This window comes from Cyanistes caeruleus, chromosome 31, assembly GCF_971803275.1.
Source record: "Cyanistes caeruleus chromosome 31, bCyaCae1.hap1.1, whole genome shotgun sequence".
In the NCBI taxonomy this organism is placed as follows: domain Eukaryota; kingdom Metazoa; phylum Chordata; class Aves; order Passeriformes; family Paridae; genus Cyanistes; species Cyanistes caeruleus.
This window is the reverse complement of record NC_141731.1, coordinates 3,303,466-3,320,664: the sequence shown is the minus strand read 5'-3', so window position 1 is coordinate 3,320,664 and position 17,199 is coordinate 3,303,466. Positions and strand designations below refer to the sequence as shown.

At 37.8% G+C, this 17,199-nt stretch overlaps 2 protein-coding genes across 2 annotated transcripts in view; both read right to left on the bottom strand.

Annotated features, from left to right (window-relative positions):
- The window catches only part of LOC147648733 (uncharacterized), a 394,698-nt gene that overhangs the window by 278,592 nt on the left and 98,907 nt on the right, over window positions 1-17,199 (bottom strand). The gene's annotated exons all lie outside the window — the stretch shown is intronic.
- The window catches only part of LOC147648734 (uncharacterized), a 288,691-nt gene that overhangs the window by 194,059 nt on the left and 77,433 nt on the right, over window positions 1-17,199 (bottom strand). The gene's annotated exons all lie outside the window — the stretch shown is intronic.

Below are 17,199 nucleotides of genomic sequence, written 5' to 3'. Positions count from 1 at the left end.
GACGTGAAACAGCGCTGGGGAAGAGCGTCCCTCGCACAGCCCTCAGAGCTGCCACCATGCACAAGATGGCGGCCGGGGCTGAGGCTGTGCCACCATGCACAAGATGGCGGCCGGGGCTGAGGCTGTGCCACCGTGCACAAGATGCCGGCCGGGGCTGAGGCTGTGCCACCGTGCACAAGATGCCGGCCGAGGCTGAGGCTGTGCCACCGTGCACAAGATGCCGGCCGGGGCTGAGGCTGTGCCACCGTGCACAAGATGCCGGCCGGGGCTGAGGCTGTGCCTCTCAGAGCGCTCTGCAGCCTCTGCCAGCCCAGCCCCAGCCCCGGAGCAGCGCAGGGCGGGCAGAGCCCCCTTCCAGCCGTCTGCTTCAATGGACATTGACAGACACCCGGGCCACGCACACAGGCTGACACCTTTGCTCTGTGCACACAAACACGTACCACACACTTGGGAACCTCGGCTGGCAGCATTTTCAGGTGAAAATACAAAGAAACTCCAGGGTTTGAAGGTTTTCAAATAGAATATTTCATTTGCCAATAAAAGGACCAAAGGCAGAAAGGGCCATCCCAGCCTGTTTCTTCCATGCAGGAATAGTGTCACAGTGACTGTGAGCTGATGAAGACGGAGATGGGATTTAATCCAAAGCAGATTGTGCAGTGGGTGCTCACCTGTGATATGTATCCCTCACAGTACCTATTTATTTGGAACACTAGGAAGATTATGAGCCTGGGCAAGATATTAACCCTTTCAATACAGACATGAGACCTACAAACCTTCTTCATCTCTCCAGGGACAGAAGAGGACAGAGTAATAACACACAAAAAAAACAACAAAAAAACATCAAAGTCAGTAAAAAAAAAGAAGTCAAACATTAGATAGAAAAGTAATGAAAAAATGGTAATTGAAACAAAAATATTCTTATAGTAAAGCCATAGAAATAAACAATGATATACAAAATAACTCCTTTAATTAATGAAAAAAGTATAAAAATATATTAAAACTGTAAATCTAAACAAAAGCATCCATTAAAGAAACCAAACACATGTTAAAGTAACTGTTATCCCATAAAAGTTTGAACAGAAAAACAAATAAAAACAATAAAATGCCCTTTGCCCCCAGGGAGAGAAGAAAACTTCTGTTTCCAACGATGATCACAAAAACAAATGAAGAGAACCTTTGCCTTCAAACAACTCATCCTTAAAATAAAACCCCATGAATTCATAATCCATTGACACACCTCTAGGAGGGCTGTAAAAATCAGGAAAATGTCACGACAGAAAAATTTCTTCCCAGGCGGCTGCTATTTGTAAAAATGAAAAAGCACAAAAAAATCCATTCCTTGTAAAAAAGCCTCCATGACATAACAGGAAAAAACTTCTCTCCCTACAAAAACTAATACAAAACTATTGTGTAATTAATACTGTGTTAACATCCCAAGTTCTATCTCTACAGTGTCAGGAAAAAAAAAAGGAGAGGAAAGGCGTTCTGAAAGTTTTATTAGAGTTTCTCATTCTTGTAGTCCTGTTAATAAAGTTCCTTTATTCCTTCTAAGTTTTAAGCCTATTTTGCCCTTCTCCTAATCCATATCTCACAGTGAGAAATGAGTAAGTGCCCTGGAGATTTCAGCCAGCGCTAAACCCACCACATTATTTAGTGCATTAGCCAAAAAATCAAATTAGCGAATCTCAGCCACTGCACCAGGCTGAAGCTGAGGATCCCCAGCCAAGCTCAGAGGGAGGAGAACACAGCATTTGTGGGATCCTTTCCAGTCTGACTTGCTTTAGCTGGAGCCTGGGGGAGGAGAGAGCAGGAGAAGGGTTGGCTGAGTCCTCTCCCCTCTGCCTTGCCCTTCTCTGCTGGATCCTCAGTTCATCCCACACCCACCCCAAGACTCCATCCCCATCCTACTGGTGCTGACGGGATTAAAGGAGATAAAGAGGAGATTAAAAAGATAGAGAGGAGAGAAAAGGAGAAGTTTAAATGCAGTTTAAATATGAAAGAAATACACATGTTAGTGAGTGCTGAGAGTTGAAAGGGAGCTGAAGGGTTTGCGAAGGGCCAGGAGCCCGTGAAGGGCTCAGGAGCTGCTGCTGCCGGGAGGGAGGAAATGCACCAATGGCTCCCAGCAGAGTCTGTGCTTTGAGGCTCTTTCCCAAACAGCTGCAGGGGGGAAAGCAGCTGAGTTTGGAGGAAGAGTTTTCTGCTGAGGTTTCCTGTTTGGAGCTGTCACAAGCTTGAGCTGCTCAAGGGAAACGCGGCTCTGCTTCCAGCAGGGCCCAACTGCCCGGGAGCACAACTTGGTTCCCTGGCCCTGAGCCAACGGGCAGCAGCAGCTTCTGTTCCCTCCTGGCTCTTGTGTCATTTCCAGCAGCACAAGACACACCAAGAAAAGCTCCTCCAGAACATGCCATGAGAACACACAACCTGATTTCATTGCATGAAGGAGCTCTGACAGTCCCACGGGCTCAGGGTTGTTTGTCAGTGAACAGAGCAGGGAAAAGCACAGACACATTCCCTGCACAGGGAATTCACAGGAGGAAAGTGCAGCGCTGGAGGATGTGCTTGGATACAACGTTCCCACGGCAGTTTTGGGGATAAAATTGTCAGGAGAGAGAAAAGAAAAAGTGCTCCCAAGGGTGGGCTGGGGAGGGCTGGTGCTTCCCGGGAGGCTCCCGAAGCTCAACAGTGTGGAAGAGTGGCTAGCTAACAAAGGTCGTGTTCCCATGCAGCAATTAGCTGAGAAAGAATTAAACAACAGTAGAGTGTAGTTGGTATGAGATGTTGCAATGTCAGAAAGACCTTAGTGATAACTGTGAACTGAGAACAGGACACTGTGATCAGAAGAATGTGGATTCAGCACAGATGAACGACCACAAGAATGTGGAACTAGGTGGAGTTGTCCTTAAACGAAATACCCAATAATGAGCTTGCTTTTGCACTATGTGTGAGCCTAATTATTGATGTTATATAGGGAGTTTGGAGTTGCCAATAAATGAGACTTGCTGATCATTCATATTGAGTGCTGCTTGTCTCCCGCCGAACTCATCAAATGGCGCCCGAACAAATGGGACCCTTGGGACCTTTGGGACCTTTGGGACATTAAAAAGCGAAGGCCACGGGAGTCGGCGACAGGGGACGGGTCCTCCGCAGCAAGGACGGCGAAAAGCAACGGTGCCGCGCCCCAGGCGACCTCAGAGGAGAGTCCTGGCCGTAACGTGCTGCCAAACCTTGTAGGGCTGCAACAGCGCTGACGGTAAGATGGAAAGGCAAGCAGCACATGATTTATTCACCTGCTTTTTAGAAAAGCCACAGGTTAAGGGTTTTGATTTGCGCAAGGAGCTCCCTGGATTTCTTGCTTATGGGTATGCTCTCGCCTTTGCCTCCCACTGCTGGGCAAACACTCCTATCTATGCTGCCCATGGAAAGAGGGAGGGAGAGTCAGAGGGAAGGAAATAATGAGAAAGAAATTCCACAGCAAACACTGAAACAACAGAATCTGTTCAGTTACGGCAGGATGTGATATATCCTGAACTATTTGCTTCACTTTTGGAGTCACTCTTAACACTACAATCTTATTTAAGTTCCAACTTTGCTACCCTGGAGGAAAAGAATCCAAATTTAGATTGGTTTCCACCCGAACCAGGGGGACATGGGGGAGCACTGAGGTGTGCGCAGAGAGCGGGGGCACCCCTGGGACAGAAGCAGTGCAGAAAAAGTTCCAAGGCCACACTGAACAATTACAGAAACAGCTGAGCAGGAACAGGTGGCTCAGACAGCTTCAAAAAGAGACAAAATAGCCAAAAAATCACAAACTATATGGTATCTAATTCAAACTTCATCACTGTAATTAGAAGTTGATAAGCTGCAATGGTCACCGTTGTTGCCACCTGGTCCTAAGAGACTTTTGTGTCTTTGCATTGCCTGCTTTTGTAAAAATTGTGCCCCTTTTTTCCTCTATCAGTGAACAAGAGAGATTGAGAGAAACAACTGTATGTGTTAAACTTAACTTTGTGAGGTTTTTGGGGTTTTTTTCTGCGAGAGTATGTGGAGAATGTGAAGAAAGATAACAGCAGCAGAGAGCAGCAGCAGGGCGGGCAGTCCACCCACCCGCCCTCTAAGAAAAAGCACTGGGATAGTACCCAGTTTGTTAAAAAGTCATGGTTCATGGGTTTTTTAAATGTTTTTATATACCCTTTTAGAGTTAATTTTGTGTTTTAAGTAATAATGAATTTATGCAGTTGCAGTTTTTTGGAGTTTTCCTGGAGAAATTATTGTGATTCTTTGAAAGTTTAAAAAGGCCCATTTTCAAGAAAAAAGGTGTTTAAGGTGAATATTAACAGAAGTTACCTTGCAATAATTAGCCTTAAAACCTAAGGTTAAAATATGGTATAATTTACAGCTACTAAGAAAACCTTCCAATTGATGTTATCTACAAAAGATATTTATGGTTTAAAAAAATTAATTAGTAAAGAGAACTTTACTGTACAAGACAAAGTTAAGTTAAAGTATATATTACCCATTTGCTTGTTTTTTCCACAATTTTAATAAGGTAATTTCAATGTGAGTCCTTTTGTTATATAAAACACATATAACTGCATATATACCAATTTGGATTTTAGATTTTAGTTTAAGAATTGGTCTTTATGTTTCTGAAAAGTGCTACAGAAGCTGAATGGCAACTTGGCCAAATCCTGTGTTGTTGTGGTTTTTCTCTAGAAATACTGCACTTTAAAATCCTAACCAATTTGAACATATACTAGGCAAATTCCTGTTATGAATGTGTATTTTTAGTACTATTTGCAGTTATTGTGAGTTATTCTCAAAGCTAGATGACATAGAATTGTGATGTACTTGTTACATTTTTATAATCTTTATAGTGAATCCATGTTACTGTTATATTGTGTTTAAAAGGTATATATCAAACTTTTAGTTGCCTTTTTGTAGTAACAGAATAAGATTAAGGTATGTTTTTATTTAATATAGATTAAGTGTTAATAGAATTAAGAAAAGTCAAGTTTTATTATATTTAGGCTTGAATGTTTTTAAGTTAAGTTTTATAACTTAGATATTCCTTTAAGGTTAAGTTTGTTACTTCCTTTTGTCATAAATAATTATTGTTAGGTTTAAATATTGTTTAATTTAAATTATTTATGTTTTATTGGAGACACTTGTCTAAACTGCAAAGTATAGTTATTTTCCTAGAGAGATGAAGATAGCCACAACTGAAACAGCTGTGACAGAACGCTGATGAACACCTGCTTGTGGATAGAAGGGAATGCAGTCTGTGACACCCTTGACTTCATCAGGAGTTCTATTGGTTGTTGCAATCTCTGCAGTTTTTGTTTGTTATAGCTTTCTTATTTTTCAGTGTTTCCAGAATTTTAAGAAGATTTACCATTGCTGAGGATCAGCTGCCATGGGAGAGGCTTCAGATTAAACCAACTGCTGCATGGTTTAATTGGTCTGGTACCTAAAGCTTCTGATCATTTGATTTGTACAAATGCATTTTAACAGTTTGCTGTGCTGTGAGCATCTCCTAGCTGCTGCTATTGAGAACCTTGTTTTAGAAATGAGTTAAGAGGCATCTTTCCAGTTTAAAGCCAGGCCCTGGCCAAGCCTTGACTTTACCTGGACAAATCTGTTTGCCAGCAGATCCAGATGTTTTCTGTCCCAAATCAGTATTTGAGTCACTTTTTGACTCAGCAATTTGACCCTATTAATATGACAGCTGGATCAATTTTGAAGTGGGCTTGGAGAATCATTTCTGGAGGTGGTTGTCCAATCCTTCACTGATGATTTTTTGTTTCTATTTGTTTGCAAAGTATGGGATGCTGGTGCAGTGTTTTAGTAATTAATAGTAGTTTTATATTATATATGTTATTAATAATGTTTATAATTTGATTGATTTTTAACTGTTATAGGTTCTTATTCATTGTGTATATGGTTTTGTGTTAATATTGATGTGTATAACAGAAGTACATCTCGTTTTTATTTAAAAAAAAAAAAAATGGGGGAAATTGATGCCCTAAAAGCATTTGATTAGTGTAATTCATTAACTTCAAAGGAAGAAGTGTCTGTGTTTTGTTGGCAGGTTCAAAAAGGTCACCTGTCCATCTGACCAGACTGTCTGCCTCTGAACACACGAGATCCAGTGAACAGAGAAGTCACCACACAGCCTTGGTACTCCAGACATGGATCAGAAGTGGAGCTGTCAGGACACAGTTGTGTCTGAACACTACACAGACAGTTGCCAACAGAAATTTTATGTTGTTATTATGATGTTGTGTCTCTACCAATTTTTCAGTTATCTTTTGTTTTAAGATTTAGAAGGATGTGAAGAACAACCTGAACATCAAAGCCCTCAGTCACCGATCAGCTGCCAGCTGACATGACGGGAGCAGTGAACGTTCCAAGACTGAATCGTGTTAGAGAAATTCTGTAGAAGATCTAAGAAAAGTGTAGAGACTCCATCTAACTGTATATAAAGCAAACTGTAGTTGTGTGTTTACCCTTTCAGCAAATTGCTTCCACACTTAGACTACATATATACCAGAGCACCTGTGTTAAAAGTAGTTAGATAATAGTTTAAGATAAGGAGTTTAGCCTGTATAGTAATTGTTATATTAGTATAAAGTATAAGCATTTCCCCCTTCAAAAGCTAGTGTAAGCATTTTTGAAAGTTCATTTAACGTTAAAGTTTAGCTGTGTGTTTGCAAGTATGGTGTCATTTACATGGAACAAAGTGCTTATGGTAATTGTGTTGTGTATAGTCCCGACCAACTGTCTGCTAACTAACATCCAAAAGTGACAGAACATATGGGTCACTCTGGCACACTGAACTGGCCAAAGGTCAATGTGTCTGAGCCTAGCCACACCTGGAGATCCTTTTCACACCTGTCCCATAGGAGTCCCTGAATGGGATCCTCAAGCATTTAAAGGTTTAATTAGTAATGAGACTCGACTGAATGGATTGGCAATGTTGCAAGAGTGCAATTGCACTGTTGGCTTCACATTAAGACAACTTGAAGCCTGCAGGCAAGCAAAAATTTTCAAAGTTCTTAATGTTACCATAGGGCCCCCCAGAAGAATTAGATTTGTTAGGTTTCACCCATACCTCAGGTGGATGGATAATGTTTGAACCCCCAACAGAAGCCATTCTAACAAAGTAATGCAGCACTGGGCTGCAGACAACCCTATAGCTGATCTCGTTACTACACAGAGTAAAGCCTTTATTAGTGATGCAATCTCACAGAACAATTACCAAAGTGATTACCTAGTTCCATATTCCTAATCTGTGGAGATAGAGCATGGAATTAGATTCCTGCTAATCCACATAGAAAACCCTGTTATTTTGGGAAACTTACTTTGTTTCCATCCAAGCTTACATCAATTGTAGAATGTAGCTGATAAAATAAAAAACATCAGTCAAAGTGAAGCCTGAATGAATTAAAGCTTAGCAACTCTAAAAAGGCTCGCTTGTTAGACTAATAAAAAATTGAATTTAATATCCACAATGTTAAGTGAACTTTCAGCTGATGTGAGTAGTGTACGTCATGCAGTATTATAAAATCGAGCTGCAATTGACTTTTTGCTCTTAGCACAAGGACATGGTTGTGGGGAGTTTGAAGGCATGTGCTGCTTGAATCTTACTAATCATTCAGTTTCCATCCATGGGCAACTGCAGCAGCTACAGGATGGGTTACATGCCCTGAAAGAAGATAGTGACCCCACTGGAAGTTGGTTCTCCAGCTGGGGCATCACTGGATGGTTGAGGTCTCTTGTGCTGGAGGGGGGACGGACTTTACTTATAATGTTAATGGGGATGAAAGTCTAAGTTGTGTGTTATCTTGTCTTCATGAAACTATAGAATGAGTCACATCCAAAGCCTGGTTTGTGCAAAAAGTGAAAGGGGGAATGGTTGCTATATTTTATATATTAGTAAAGGCCTGTCTGCACAAACCAGTCTTTGAAATAAGTCGTGATATTAAAGGCTAAAGTCCTTGAAACCCTCCTGCAGAAGAGAGAGTAAAGCAAAACAAAATCCTTGTGTACAGGAGAAAAAATGTAAACCTGTGTGTGTTAGCCAATAGTAACTTGCTCTGCTCCCAGACCCTGTAGAACCCTATAAAAGGTGTGCTAAAGATAGAAATAAACAGCGTTCACGTTTACTTCTGTGAAGAGCGGTGGGTTGCTGGTGGTCCTCCAATAAAGTTCTACAAATGAAACATAACAAATGTCATTGGGGTGCAGAGGCATTGGTGAAATTGATGAAACAAAAATTAATCTCGGTACGGATGCTAACAATGGCAAAATCAGTAATGTCAAAATGTGAAATCTGCTTAAAAAACAACTCAGTGACTAGACACAGGCATAGCTAGGGAAGATTAGGATAGGAACAGAATCAGGATGACACTTGGCAAGAAGACTCTAGTAGAGTGAAATTTGGGTGGACCCTAGAGTCTTTGATTGGTCCTATAGCAAACTATCAGAAGAGAGAAATGTTGTACAAACTTACAGGTCAGGTAGATAAATTAGCAAGAGTGACCTGAGAAAGATTTAAAGAACTAAACGTACAATTACAATTTACTACTCCTGAAAGAGCATGGAGTGTGTGAGTTTTTTAAAGGGACGTATTGATCATTGCTGCATCCACACCGCAAATGTAACTGCACATGTAGAATATGACATCAATCAATTGCAACAAATAGAGCACGGAGCACAGGAAGAGCAAAAGGATTTGGCTACAAGTTGGTTAGTCAAAATCTTCAAAGGGTTAGGGTGGAATGTGAGTTCATGGATTAAATCTATCATTGAGAGTGTGATCATCTTACTAACTGTATTCTTAGCAATTTGGTTAGTTGACAGCATCTTCAAGGGAGAAATACAGAAGAAAACGTCCTGGAACCAGAAAATAATAAAGGCACTGATGTGAGATCCTCACCCACCATCTTCTGGTTCTCCAGTTCGTGACAACATCCAGGACAACGCTTATATCAATCAAGGATTCGAAGAACATCAAGTATAAACTCAGAAACAAAAGACTGTATCAAGTGAAAACATTTGCACTTCTAGTGAAGTGAAAATGCTTTCAAAGGGGGGAATGATAGTAAAAGGCTTTGAAATCATAGAAAATTCGGGGACTTAGAAAGAAAGTTAGGTTTGGCAAGCCTGGGAAAAGTAGGCCATGGAAAATGTTAGGCCTTGTGCTTGCTAAAGATCAGGTGAAACTGCACCTGTGTAGTCAGTAGATGATAAATGATACAATTGTTAGATGTAATTAGATATAATTATTGTTTAAAGAACATGAGGAACAATGTTAGGGGGCTGGGGGGGATCATGAGAAATCCATGCTTGGGTAACATCAATGTATACAATAGAACAATGTAAGTTTAACATTAAGTTAAACATCGTAAATATGTAAGTATAACATCGTTATATAACTTACATATTAATAATATGTAAGTTATATAACGATAGAGTACAAAAACATGTTCAACTCAAAACCAAGTCGGGTCAGATTTGGGTATGTGTACCCATAAATCCCAAATCTCTACAATAAAGCACCTTCATATAATCATTCCGTGATTGTGTTCTTGAAAGATAACAATTTCATCAGATTTTACTGGAATTTTGTGGGATTTTCTGTAAAATTTTGTGGGATATTGAGGAGATTTAGGGAATTTTGTGGAAATTTTCTGGAATCTTGTGTATTTTTTTGGAATTTTGTGCAACTTTGTGGTGATTTTGTGGGATGTTTCAGGAATTTGGTGACATTTTTAAGAATTTTGTGGAATTTTTGTGGAATTTGGTCAGGTTTTGAGAAGTTTTAAAGAATTTTGTGGGAGTTTTCTGCCATTTTATGGAATTTTTCTGGAATGTTGTGGGATATTGATAAGAACTGAAAAATGTTGAAGGATATTTCTGGAATTGTGTGGAAATTGGAGGAGATTTTATGGGATGTTTCTGGAATTTGGTGACAAGTTTAAGAATTTTGTGGAATTTTTGTGGAAATTTTTGGAATTTTGAGGATACTTGAAGAATTTTGTGGGATTTTTCTTAGATTGTGTGGAAATTTGTGGAGATTTTGTGGGATGTTTCTGGAATTTGGTAGGGTTTTGAGAAGTTTTAGGGAATTTGGTTGGAGTTTTCTGCCATTTTGTGGGGTTGTTCCTTAAATTTTGTGGGCTGTTTCTGGAATTACGTGGGGGTTTTGTGGAATTTTGAGGGATATTGAGGAGACTTGAAGAATTTTGAGTCAATTATCTAAGATTCTGTGGAACTTGGTAAAGATTTTGTGGGATATTTCAAATATTTGATATGGTTTTGAGAAGATGTAAGGATTTTTTTGTGACATTTCTGCAATTTTGTGGGATTTGGCTGCAATTTTGTGGGATTTTTTTCTGAATGTTGTGGGATTTTTCTGGAATGTTGTGGGATATTGATGAGACTTGAAGAATTTTGAAGAATATTTCTGGAATTGTGTGGAAATTGGAGGAGATTTTGTGGGATGTTTCTGGAATTTGGTGACAAGTTTAAGAATTTTGTGGAATTATGAGGAGACTTGAAGAATTTTTTTGGATTTTTCTTAGATTGTGTGGAAATTTGAGGAGATTTTGTGGGATTGTTCCTTGAATTTGTTCGTGTATAGAGACGATTTAGGGAATTTTGTGGAAGTTTATTGCCCTTTTGTTGGATTGTTCCTTAAATTTTGTGGGATATTTCTGGAATTACATGGGGGTTTTGTGGAAATTTGAGGGATATTGATGAGACTTGAAGAATTTTGAAGGATATTTGTGGAATTTTGTGGGAATTGGAGGTGATTTTTTGGGATGTTTCTGGAATTTGGTGACATTTTTAAGAATTTTGTGGAATTTTTTTGGAATTTTGTGGGATTCTGAGGAGACTTGAAGAATTTTGTGGAATTTTCTTAGATTGTGTGGAAATTTGTGGAGATTTTGTGGGATGTTTCTGGAATCTGGTAGGGTTTTGAGAAGTTTTAGGGAATTTGGTGGGAGTTTTCTGCCATTTTGTGGGGTTGTTCCTTAAATTTTGTGGGCTGTTTCTGGAATTACGTGGGGGTTTTGTGGAATTTTGAGGGATATTGAGGAGACTTGAAGAATTTTGAGTCAATTATCTAAGATTCTGTGGAACTTGGTAAAGATTTTGTGGGATATTTCAAATATTTGATATGGTTTTGAGAAGATGTAAGGATTTTTTTGTGACATTTCTGCAATTTTGTGGGATTTGGCTGCAATTTTGTGGGATTTTTTCTGAATGTTGTGGGATTTTTCTGGAATGTTGTGGGATATTGATGAGACTTGAAGAATTTTGAAGAATATTTCTGGAATTGTGTGGAAATTGGAGGAGATTTTGTGGGATGTTTCTGGAATTTGGTGACAAGTTTAAGAATTTTGTGGAATTATGAGGAGACTTGAAGAATTTTTTTGGATTTTTCTTAGATTGTGTGGAAATTTGAGGAGATTTTGTGGGATTGTTCCTTGAATTTGTTCGTGTATAGAGACGATTTAGGGAATTTTGTGGAAGTTTATTGCCCTTTTGTTGGATTGTTCCTTAAATTTTGTGGGATATTTCTGGAATTACATGGGGGTTTTGTGGAAATTTGAGGGATATTGATGAGACTTGAAGAATTTTGAAGGATATTTGTGGAATTTTGTGGGAATTGGAGGTGATTTTTTGGGATGTTTCTGGAATTTGGTGACATTTTTAAGAATTTTGTGGAATTTTTTTGGAATTTTGTGGGATTCTGAGGAGACTTGAAGAATTTTGTGGAATTTTCTTAGATTGTGTGGAAATTTGTGGAGATTTTGTGGGATGTTTCTGGAATCTGGTAGGGTTTTGAGAAGTTTTAGGGAATTTGGTGGGAGTTTTCTGCCATTTTGTGGGGTTGTTCCTTAAATTTTGTGGGCTGTTTCTGGAATTACGTGGGGGTTTTGTGGAATTTTGAGGGATATTGAGGAGACTTGAAGAATTTTGAGTCAATTATCTAAGATTCTGTGGAACTTGGTAAAGATTTTGTGGGATATTTCAAATATTTGATATGGTTTTGAGAAGATGTAAGGTTTTTTTTGTGACATTTCTGCAATTTTGTGGGATTTGGCTGCAATTTTGTGGGATTTTTTCTGAATGTTGTGGGATTTTTCTGGAATGTTGTGGGATATTGATGAGACTTGAAGAATTTTGAAGAATATTTCTGGAATTGTGTGGAAATTGGAGGAGATTTTGTGGGATGTTTCTGGAATTTGGTGACATTTTTAAGAATTTTGTGGAATTATGAGGAGACTTGAAGAATTTTTTTGGATTTTTCTTAGATTGTGTGGAAATTTGAGGAGATTTTGTGGGATTGTTCCTTGAATTTGTTCGTGTATAGAGACGATTTAGGGAATTTTGTGGAAGTTTATTGCCCTTTTGTTGGATTGTTCCTTAAATTTTGTGGGATATTTCTGGAATTACATGGGGGTTTTGTGGAATTTTGAGGGATATTGATGAGACTTGAAGAATTTTGAAGGATATTTGTGGAATTTTGTGGGAATTGGAGGTGATTTTTTGGGATGTTTCTGGAATTTGGTGACATTTTTAAGAATTTTGTGGAATTTTTTTGGAATTTTGTGGGATTCTGAGGAGACTTGAAGAATTTTGTGGAATTTTCTTAGATTGTGTGGAATTTTGTGGAGACTTTGTGGGATGTTTCTGGAATCTGGTAGGGTTTTGAGAAGGTGTAGGGAATTTGGTGGGAGTTTTCTGCCATTTTGTGGGATTGTTCCTTAAATTTTGTGGGCTGTTTCTGGAATTACGTGTTGGTTTTGTGGAATTTTGAGGGATATTGAGGAGACAAGAAGAATTTTGAGTCAATTATCTTAGATTCTGTGGAACTTGGTAAAGATTTTGTGGGATATTTCAAATATTTGATATGGTTTTGAGAAGATTTAAGGAATTTTTTGTGACTTTTCTGCAATTTTGTGGGATTTGGCTGCAATTTTGTGGGATTTTTTCTGAATGTTGTGGGATTTTTCTGGAATGTTGTGGGATATTGATGAGACTTGAAGAATTTTGAAGGATATTTCTGGAATTTTGTGGAAATTGGAGGAGATTTTGTGGGATGTTTCTGGAATTTGGTGACATTTTTAAGAATTTTGTGGAATTTTTGTGGAATTTTGTGGAATTATGAGAAGACTTGAAGAATTTTGTGGGATTTTTCTTAGATTGTGTGGAAATTTGTGGAGATTTTGTGGGATGTTTCTTGAATTTGTTCGTGTAGAGAGACGATTTAGGGAATTTTGTGGAAGTTTATTGCCATTTTGTTGGATTGTTCCTTAAAATTTGTGGGATATTTCTGGAATTACATGGGGGTTTTGTGGAATTTTGAGGGATATTGATGAGACTTGAAGAATTTTGAAGGATATTTGTGGAATTTTTTGGGAATTGGAGGTGATTTTGTGGGATGTTTCTGGAATTTGGTGACAAGTTTAAGAATTTTGTGGAATTTTTGTGGAATTTTGTGGGATTCTGAGGAGACTTGAAGAATTTTGTGGGATTTTTCTTAGATTGTGTGGAAATTTGTGGAGATTTTGTGGGATGTTTCTGGAATTTGGTCGAGTTTAGAGACTATTTAGGGAATTTGATGGGAGTTTTCTGCCATTTTATGGGGTTTTCCTTTAATTTTGTGGGATATTGAGGAGATTTTGTGGGATGTTTCAGGAATTTGGTGACATTTTTAAGAATTTAGTGGAATTTTGGTGGAATTTTGTAAGATTCTGAGGAGACTTGAAGAATTTTGTGGGATCTTCTCAGATTGTGTGGAAATTTGTGGAGATTTTGTGGGATGTTTCAGGAATTTGGTAGAGTTTTGAGAAGTTTTAGGGAATTTGGTGGTAGTTTTCTGCCATTTTTTAGGATTGTTCCTTATATTTTGTGGGCTGTTTCTGGAATTACGTGTGGGTTTTGTGGAATTTTGAGGGATATTGAGGAGACAAGAAGAATTTTGAGTCAATTATCTTAGATTGTGTGGAACTTGGTAAAGATTTTGTGGGATATTTCAAATATTTGATATGGTTTTGAGAAGATTTAAGGATTTTTTTGTGACTTTTCTGCAATTTTGTGGGATTTGGCTGCAATTTTGTGGGATTTTTTCTGAATGTTGTGGGATTTTTCTGGAATGTTGTGGGATATTGATGAGACTTGAAGAATTTTGAAGGATATTTCTGGAATTTTGTGGAAATTGGAGGAGATTTTGTGGGATGTTTCTGGAATTTGGTGACATTTTTAAGAATTTTGTGGAATTATGAGGAGACTTGAAGAATGTTTTTGGATTTTTCTTAGATTGTGTGGAAATTTGAGGAGATTTTGTGGGATTGTTCCTTGAATTTGTTCGTGTATAGAGACGATTTAGGGAATTTTGTGGAAGTTTATTGCCCTTTTGTTGGATTGTTCCTTAAATTTTGTGGGATATTTCTGGAATTACATGGGGGTTTTGTGGAATTTTGAGGGATATTGATAAGACTTGAAGAATTTTGAAGAATATTTGTGGAATTTTGTGGGAATTGGAGGTGATTTTTTGGGATGTTTCTGGAATTTGGTGACATTTTTAAGAATTTTGTGGAATTTTTTTGGAATTTTGTGGGATTCTGAGGAGACTTGAAGAATTTTGTGGAATTTTCTTAGATTGTGTGGAATTTTGTGGAGACTTTGTGGGATATTTCTGGAATCTGGTAGGGTTTTGAGAAGGTGTAGGGAATTTGGTGGGAGTTTTCTGCCATTTTGTGGGATTGTTCCTTAAATTTTGTGGGCTGTTTCTGGAATTACGTGTTGGTTTTGTGGAATTTTGAGGGATATTGAGGAGACAAGAAGAATTTTGAGTCAATTATCTTAGATTCTGTGGAACTTGGTAAAGATTTTGTGGGATATTTCAAATATTTGATATGGTTTTGAGAAGATTTAAGGAATTTTTTGTGACTTTTCTGCAATTTTGTGGGATTTGGCTGCAATTTTGTGGGATTTTTTCTGAATGTTGTGGGATTTTTCTGGAATGTTGTGGGATATTGATGAGACTTGAAGAATTTTGAAGGATATTTCTGGAATTTTGTGGAAATTGGAGGAGATTTTGTGGGATGTTTCTGGAATTTGGTGACATTTTTAAGAATTTTGTGGAATTTTTGTGGAATTTTGTGGAATTATGAGAAGACTTGAAGAATTTTTTTTGATTTTTCTTAGATTGTGTGGAAATTTGTGGAGATTTTGTGGGATTGTTCCTTGAATTTGTTCGTGTATAGAGACGATTTAGGGAATTTTGTGGAAGTTTATTGCCATTTTGTTGGATTGTTCCTTAAAATTTGTGGGATATTTCTGGAATTACATGGGGGTTTTGTGGAATTTTGAGGGATATTGATGAGACTTGAAGAATTTTGAAGGATATTTGTGGAATTTTTTGGGAATTGGAGGTGATTTTGTGGGATGTTTCTGGAATTTGGTGACAAGTTTAAGAATTTTGTGGAATTTTTGTGGAATTTTGTGGGATTCTGAGGAGACTTGAAGAATTTTGTGGGATTTTTCTTAGATTGTGTGGAAATTTGTGGAGATTTTGTGGGATGTTTCTGGAATTTGGTCGAGTTTAGAGACTATTTAGGGAATTTGATGGGAGTTTTCTGCCATTTTATGGGGTTTTCCTTTAATTTTGTGGGATATTGAGGAGATTTTGTGGGATGTTTCAGGAATTTGGTGACATTTTTAAGAATTTAGTGGAATTTTGGTGGAATTTTGTAAGATTCTGAGGAGACTTGAAGAATTTTGTGGGATCTTCTCAGATTGTGTGGAAATTTGTGGAGATTTTGTGGGATGTTTCAGGAATTTGGTAGAGTTTTGAGAAGTTTTAGGGAATTTGGTGGGAGTTTTCTGCCATTTTTTAGGATTGTTCCTTATATTTTGTGGGCTGTTTCTGGAATTACGTGTGGGTTTTGTGGAATTTTGAGGGATATTGAGGAGACAAGAAGAATTTTGAGTCAATTATCTTAGATTGTGTGGAACTTGGTAAAGATTTTGTGGGATATTTCAAATATTTGATATGGTTTTGAGAAGATTTAAGGATTTTTTTGTGACTTTTCTGCAATTTTGTGGGATTTGGCTGCAATTTTGTGGGATTTTTTCTGAATGTTGTGGGATTTTTCTGGAATGTTGTGGGATATTGATGAGACTTGAAGAATTTTGAAGGATATTTCTGGAATTTTGTGGAAATTGGAGGAGATTTTGTGGGATGTTTCTGGAATTTGGTGACATTTTTAAGAATTTTGTGGAATTATGAGGAGACTTGAAGAATTTTGTGGGATTTTTCTTAGATTGTGTGGAAATTTGAGGAGATTTTGTGGGATTGTTCCTTGAATTTGTTCGTGTATAGAGACGATTTAGGGAATTTTGTGGAAGTTTATTGCCCTTTTGTTGGATTGTTCCTTAAATTTTGTGGGATATTTCTGGAATTACATGGGGGTTTTGTGGAATTTTGAGGGATATTGATGAGACTTGAAGAATTTTGAAGGATATTTGTGGAATTTTGTGGGAATTGGAGGTGATTTTTTGGGATGTTTCTGGAATTTGGTGACATTTTTAAGAATTTTGTGGAATTTTTTTGGAATTTTGTGGGATTCTGAGGAGACTTGAAGAATTTTGTGGAATTTTCTTAGATTGTGTGGAATTTTGTGGAGACTTTGTGGGATGTTTCTGGAATCTGGTAGGGTTTTGAGAAGGTGTAGGGAATTTGGTGGGAGTTTTCTGCCATTTTGTGGGATTGTTCCTTAAATTTTGTGGGCTGTTTCTGGAATTACGTGTTGGTTTTGTGGAATTTTGAGGGATATTGAGGAGACAAGAAGAATTTTGAGTCAATTATCTTAGATTCTGTGGAACTTGGTAAAGATTTTGTGGGATATTTCAAATATTTGATATGGTTTTGAGAAGATTTAAGGAATTTTTTGTGACTTTTCTGCAATTTTGTGGGATTTGGCTGCAATTTTGTGGGATTTTTTCTGAATGTTGTGGGATTTTTCTGCAATGTTGTGGGATATTGATGAGACTTGAAGAATTTTGAAGGATATTTCTGGAATTTTGTGGAAATTGGAGGAGATTTTGTGGGATGTTTCTGGAATTTGGTGACATTTTTAAGAATTTTGTGGAATTTTTGTGGAATTTTGTGGAATT